The sequence below is a fragment of the Bolinopsis microptera genome, chromosome 10, assembly GCF_026151205.1.
Source record: "Bolinopsis microptera isolate Bmic1 chromosome 10, MBARI_Bmic_1.0, whole genome shotgun sequence".
In the NCBI taxonomy this organism is placed as follows: Eukaryota; Metazoa; Ctenophora; class Tentaculata; order Lobata; family Bolinopsidae; genus Bolinopsis; species Bolinopsis microptera.
This window is the reverse complement of record NC_087081.1, coordinates 7,749,254-7,755,896: the sequence shown is the minus strand read 5'-3', so window position 1 is coordinate 7,755,896 and position 6,643 is coordinate 7,749,254.

Sequence of the window (6,643 nt, the reverse complement as noted above, 5' to 3'; positions counted from 1 at the left end):
GATTTGCTGTCAACCATTGTCTCCTGATCACACACTATATTATATAATATAATTAATTAATTATGTCCGATAATTAAATCCCCGGAAAGTGGTGAGCTCTGAACGCTGATATTCCCCGCAAGAGTCGCAAGAGTATAACTGCGAGTCGTCCTGATTAAGCAGTGTAGGAAGTTTCAAAACAATAACAGTTGCACACGATACATAACACACTTTATTGTATGTTGTGTATATCACATTACACATTATTGCATTCTAAGCCCAGGTTGATAATTATGGGCAAATACTCCTTGGCTTAGTTTCGTGTCACCGCTATCCCCTCCGCTTGAACGTCGGGAAATATCGTGTGTAGCACTCAGCAGCCAAGGTATCATTTTATACATCACACATTAAATGTGATTTAACACGTCATTTTCCACCAGAAGCAGTTATTTTTAGATAAAACACCGAACAGTTTCAATTATGCAGACTTTCAGTGTGACCTTGGTAAAAATAGCTAACTCTGACAGTCAAACAAAATGTTACATTGTCTCAAAAGCGGGTTCTCGAATTTCATTCTTACAAAAACCAATTTACCAGCGGTGAGATTAAGTTTGACAGTGGTCCTGTCCAATAACTATCTAGCATTTGCATCACGTGTCTTGGTTTCCTCCAATGAGAGAGAATTTGAGCGCTAGAAAACTATCGTGCCTTTCGGTTAACAAGAAAAACTCGTGAAATTTCCTTTAAAAAGAGTTAAAAAACCCAAACACACGGTGTGAATATAACTGATAAGGTATAGAATAATATACTTAGTTGAGCATAGAACTTATTCAAGATAATGCACACAAAATAATCAACACACTAGATGAAGTCACGCTCAAGGAGCCATCGGCGATTTATTACAGTTTTTATTAGTACGATCTAATATTATATTAGATTGATTTATTGAAAGGGGAGTGTCAAATGAAGTCAAATGTGATAAAGCACAATCAATGTAATCCTACCTACCCATGTCTCTATGTCACCTATGTATGTCGATGGTACATTGATTTTAATAGTTGTAAAACAAATTATAAGAATTAAATAAATAATCAAAGAAAGTCCTGTACAGCTAATTGGTGCTAATGTTTATTATCAAGTTTGAATATGCCTATTACTCTATTGTGAACTTCTCACATCACATTTACATTGAGTTTAATTACACTGTGTGAATAATTCTGCAATAATTATAAACATAGCATTGATTTAATTGGATGATAGAGTGGTCTCAGGAATCGCATTTAAACAACTTAATTGTAGATATCAGCAGCAAAACAGTTACTTCTATCTAACCTGCAAACAGTGCGAAGGCCGATGATTTTGTGAATGAGTAATTAACTTGGGGACCAATCATTTACATTATCAATAGTTGAGAACTCGTAAAGTGTTCCCTTAACTACTCAACCTTAAATTTATCAAACATGCTAACTTCAAACGAAGTTCTTCTTCCTTCATTTCTTGGATTTAACTTTTGTTTAACTGAATAACTGAAATAGTACATGTCTTAATTGAAAGCTGAACGATAACAGGCGGTTCTAATGACCAATTAAAACATATAAAATAAGAGTGAATAATATTCCTCTGTTCAGGCGCACCCACTAAATTGCTTTTAGGAAAATTATTGTGAAAAGGCCCGAGGGTATGAAAGTAATCTAATTCGGTATTTCAACAAAGCGTCCTTGGATTTAGGATTACAGTCACAATATTCGCCTATTATGAATCCAGAAAAAACAAGCCTTTTCAAAATTGTAGCCATCTTTAATTTCGGACCCAGTATTGTGTTAAGGTTTCTCTCCTTTGTGTTTGATCTGTTCGTGAATGAAAAGAGGGTATGCTCGCCTCGCTTTATAATCACAAAATCTGCAAGAATAAGGTTTCTCTCCAGTGTGTGTCCGTTTGTGAACAGTAAGGTGACTCGATTGATTTGATTTGTAATCACACAAACTGCAGGAATAAGGTTTCTCTCCGGTGTGTTTACGTTTGTGAACTGTAAGAGCACTCAAATGAGTCGATTTAAAATCACACAATCTGCAAGAATAAGGTTGCTCTCCAGTGTGTGTCCGTTTGTGAACAGTAAGGTGACTCGATTGATTTGATTTGTAATCACACAAACTGCAGGAATAAGGTTTCTCTCCGGTGTGTGTCCGTTTGTGAACCCTAAGAGCACTCGAATCACTCGTTTTATAATCACACAAACTGCAAGAATAAGGTTTCTCTCCGGTGTGTGTCCGTTTGTGAACCCTAAGAGCACTCGAATCACTCGTTTTATAATCACACAAACTGCAAGAATAAGGTTTCTCTCCGGTGTGTGTCCGTTTGTGGACAGTAAGAGAACTCGATTGATTATATTTATGATCGCACAAACTGCAAGAATAAAGTTTTTCTCCGGAGTGCGTCTGTTTCTGTGTTTTCAACTTTCCAGAAGTCCTGTAGTCATATGATGCACATTTGTTAGCAAGCTCAGCGTGTTGTCCAGTCCCAGAAGGAATGGTTTCCCCAATAGATAGAGTTTCATCTACTTGGTTGAAATGTTCTGAACCAGCTTCAAACTGATTAGCCGGCACATCCTCTATCTTTACAACTTCACCTACTTGGTTGAAATGTTCTGAACCAGCTTCAAACTGATTAGCCGGCACATCCTCTATCTTTACAACTTCACCTACTTGGTTGAAGTGTTCTGAACCAGCTCCAAACTGATTAGCCGGCACATCCTCTATCTTTACAACTTCACCTACTTGGTTGAAGTGTTCTGAACCAGCTCCAAACTGATTAGCCGGCACATCCTCCATCTTTACAACTTCACCTACTTGGTTGAAGTGTTCTGAACCAGCTTCAAACTGATTAGCCGGCACATCCTCCATCTTTACAACTTCACCTACTTGGTTGAAGTGTTCTGAACCAGCTTCAAACTGATTAGCCGGCACATCCTCTATCTTTACAACTTCACCTACTTGGTTGAAGTGTTCTGAACCAGCTTCAAACTGATTAGCCGGCACATCCTCTATCTTTACAACTTCACCTACTTGGTTGAAGTGTTCTGAACCAGCTTCAAACTGATTAGCCGGCACATCCTCCATCTTTACAACTTCACCTACTTGGTTGAAATGTTCTGAACCAGCTTCAAACTGATTAGCCGGCACATCCTCCATCTTTACAACTTCACCTACTTGGTTGAAGTGTTCTGAACCAGCTTCAAACTGATTAGCCGGCACATCCTCTATCTTTACAACTTCACCTACTTGGTTGAAATGTTCTGAACCAGCTTCAAACTGATTAGCCGGCACATCCTCCATCTTTACAACTTCACCTACTTGGTTGAAATGTTCTGAACCAGCTTCAAACTGATTAGCCGGCACATCCTCCATCTTTACAACTTCACCTACTTGGTTGAAGTGTTCTGAACCAGCTCCAAACTGATTAGCCGGCACACCCTCAGCTTTCAGATTGTTATTTTCGTTGTTTTCCTCACATTTACCAAAGCATACTGATGATGACCAGGTTGAAGTAGTGTTAACTTGTTGAGCGTCTATCATCTCTTCTTTGATATAAACCTCCTCAAACGTTTCTGTTTCTTGAACTGACATTCCTGATAGAAAGTTTCGTATATATTAATGTCAAATTTTTTAATAAGCATGATTAACAAGAAATGCGGCCGCTTTTCTTTTGTGGATGGCCGCTCAATTTCCCGATCCGTGATGGAGTATTTGATCATATTCCATACCACCTGGGAACCCCAGTCTTTACTGTTTATAAGCATGCAGATATGGCGGAGTGACAGGCCGAGCGCCGCCCAGTTGATATAATTCCATATTTAATTTGAAAATCGTGTATATTTCTATGTAACCATATGTTTATTGTTTATGCAACCTGACACGGATCTGTGCAAAATAGTAATACTAACTCAAAATAATAATACTATGCTATCAATTAGTCCCTAGCGGGATGCGTACATGGTGAAATTAACAATGTACTTGAACATTTCAGCACCGCGCGCCAACAATTGTTTAATTCAGATTTTCGCGCAAAATAACTTTGCGCAGGCAGACACGTGGGCGACACGTACGCAGGCACGCACGCTCGCACGGTCGCACGGTCGCAAAGCTACCATATCCCCAAAAAAACCTCGATTGCTAACCCTTGTCCTTGACTCTTTTGTGCCTTCGGCACTTTGAGTCATGGATCGGGAAAAAATAACGGGTATCGGGATGACACTTATCATCAAGAATACCAAATAACTAATAAGATATTATAAACTAGCCACAAATTTTATTTAGGGATTGGAGGTCGTTGACATATAATTATATTGTAACATGATAAATGTTTTGGTAATTTTAACCAGCTGGCTACTAAAAAATCTCCCTTTTGGTCGTCTACAAGTACAAATTAAGACAGTGTAGTGTATACTCCTGTAACAGGGTCAATGAAGTCTAGTTAACTAACTATACCACGTGATACTATCATAGAGAAAATATCTACAGTTATTAGATAGATTTGGAATATAGTGTTCCAGTAAATACAACATCACAACATGATGTACCATATTGTGTTTTTAAATAGCAGTGAGACTATTGAGTAAGATTTTAAAAATTGAAATTTTAAGTTATCAACATTTTAATTGTCAGAACTAAAACATCAAACCAACACAATAGAAAATAAAACATGATAGAAAATTAACACGATACGATAGAAACTGCACGATAGAAACTGCATGAAATTATATAGTCTTGAAGCAAATTCAAATCCAGAAATTTTTTAGATATCTTAACTTATAAATAATCAAACAAATCTAGAAATAGACATTATACGGTAATTCCTTTAAGATAAAGCAGTTTTATTTCAAATGTTTCAACATATTATTATGACTAAAATGTTTCTACTCACGTTTCTGCTCAATTTAACCTAATGATTAAAATATTTTTAACTAAAAAACTAATAGATATGGTAAATGAATTTAGATAACAGAGGGTAAATTAACCAAATTTGTTTTTACTCGTGACGGCGATCCCCGGTTTTGATTGGTCATTGCTGAAAACTGATTGGCTCACCCTCCCACCTGTGTTATTCAGATCAATATAATATTATTCAGTAATCACAGTCTATCCTGACCTTCACGCCCAGTTCTTTAAGTTCCCTTATAATTGAATGGCTCCCAAACATGGTGTTCCTCATAGGTTCAAGTGGTAAAGTTATCTCTTTAAGGTTTTTTAACGTCATTATTTTGCTCATATAATCGAAATATTGACATGGTGCAAATCTGCGGTATAAGGGACGATCGTCTGTTAATATAGTGAGACTCTCAACGTTCACCATGGATCTAAACAAGCTCATTACAACATTTTCATCGTGTTCCCTGATTCCACCGTTTTGGCAGATCTCATACATAGTTACACATTTCAATTTCTCCATGATCAGCCCAGCGGGGATTGGTATTGTCATGATGGATGTTGGGAAATGTAGCTCTTCAAGTGTACCATGATAAGCTTTGAAGATAAACGGGAAAATAGATGGTTTAAGTCTGAAGCAGCCAGAAAGGTCTAGAACCTTCATCTTACAGCCGTGTAAGTGCTCAACTATGGACAGCCCCGAAAATAATCCAGCTCTTGTTAATTTGAGTTTTTGTAACGTCATGCAGCTTGATTGAATAATGTGGCTCAGACCTGGTTCCTTTATCCACTTGTTTGTAATCGAAAGTTCGTTGAGGTTTGAGGGGAATAAAAACGGTTGAAGACCCACTTCCTCTAGATCTACTATAGGGAGGCCTAAGCATCTATCGGTGGAAAATTTATTAAGATTAGGACACAATTGCACGATGGCCCTGTAGCGAATTTTAATAGTGCTCACCGATGGAACGACTTTAATTACCTCGATTGTAGCGGAGAAGTTATATGGTTCTTTTATCTTCGATAACATCAGCTCAGATACTATTTCCTCTGTAAAATACAAGGCCTGAACAAAATTGAAAACACTATGTCCAATTTGAACTACATTCTCATCTCTAGGATATTTTCCATCTTTATGATATTCAGTAGCCGTGAACAAATTCAGTTTTGGTCTACGAAACATCATAGAGTTTATCAGTGTAAACCATCTCTTGCAGACTAATTGGACATGAACTGTCTGAAGAGTCTGCCTAGAAATAAACGAAAATATCAGTCTCAAGCAGTCATTATTAAGCCAATGTAGGGAGGTTGTTTCAATGTGGTCTGCTTTACTGTCAACACTGCTCACGATTGATCCAATGAAAGCTAAGGCATCATCCAGATCAATCTGATTATTGTTTGACACAATTATATCTTCCATCAATGTACCTAAATACTCATTGGAGATAGTAGCGAAGAGGGTGGTGCTTCTCAATCAATCAGTCTTCCTTCTTTAATGATATCTGATGTTGTGTTGTAATGTAATTAGTAGTTCCCAACTAATTGTGCTGCCAATAATGTTTTCTCCTTAAAAAATCTACCTGAGATGATTTGTTAGAGATAATTATATTCAGAGAACAACATTAAACTTGAAAGTATAAAGTTCATCTTTAACTAGAACTGGATCTTAGTTGATATCAAATTTTTTATTTGTGTTAATGGAATTATTGGTGCCAGTACATTAAAAAAAATTTGCATTCGAACAA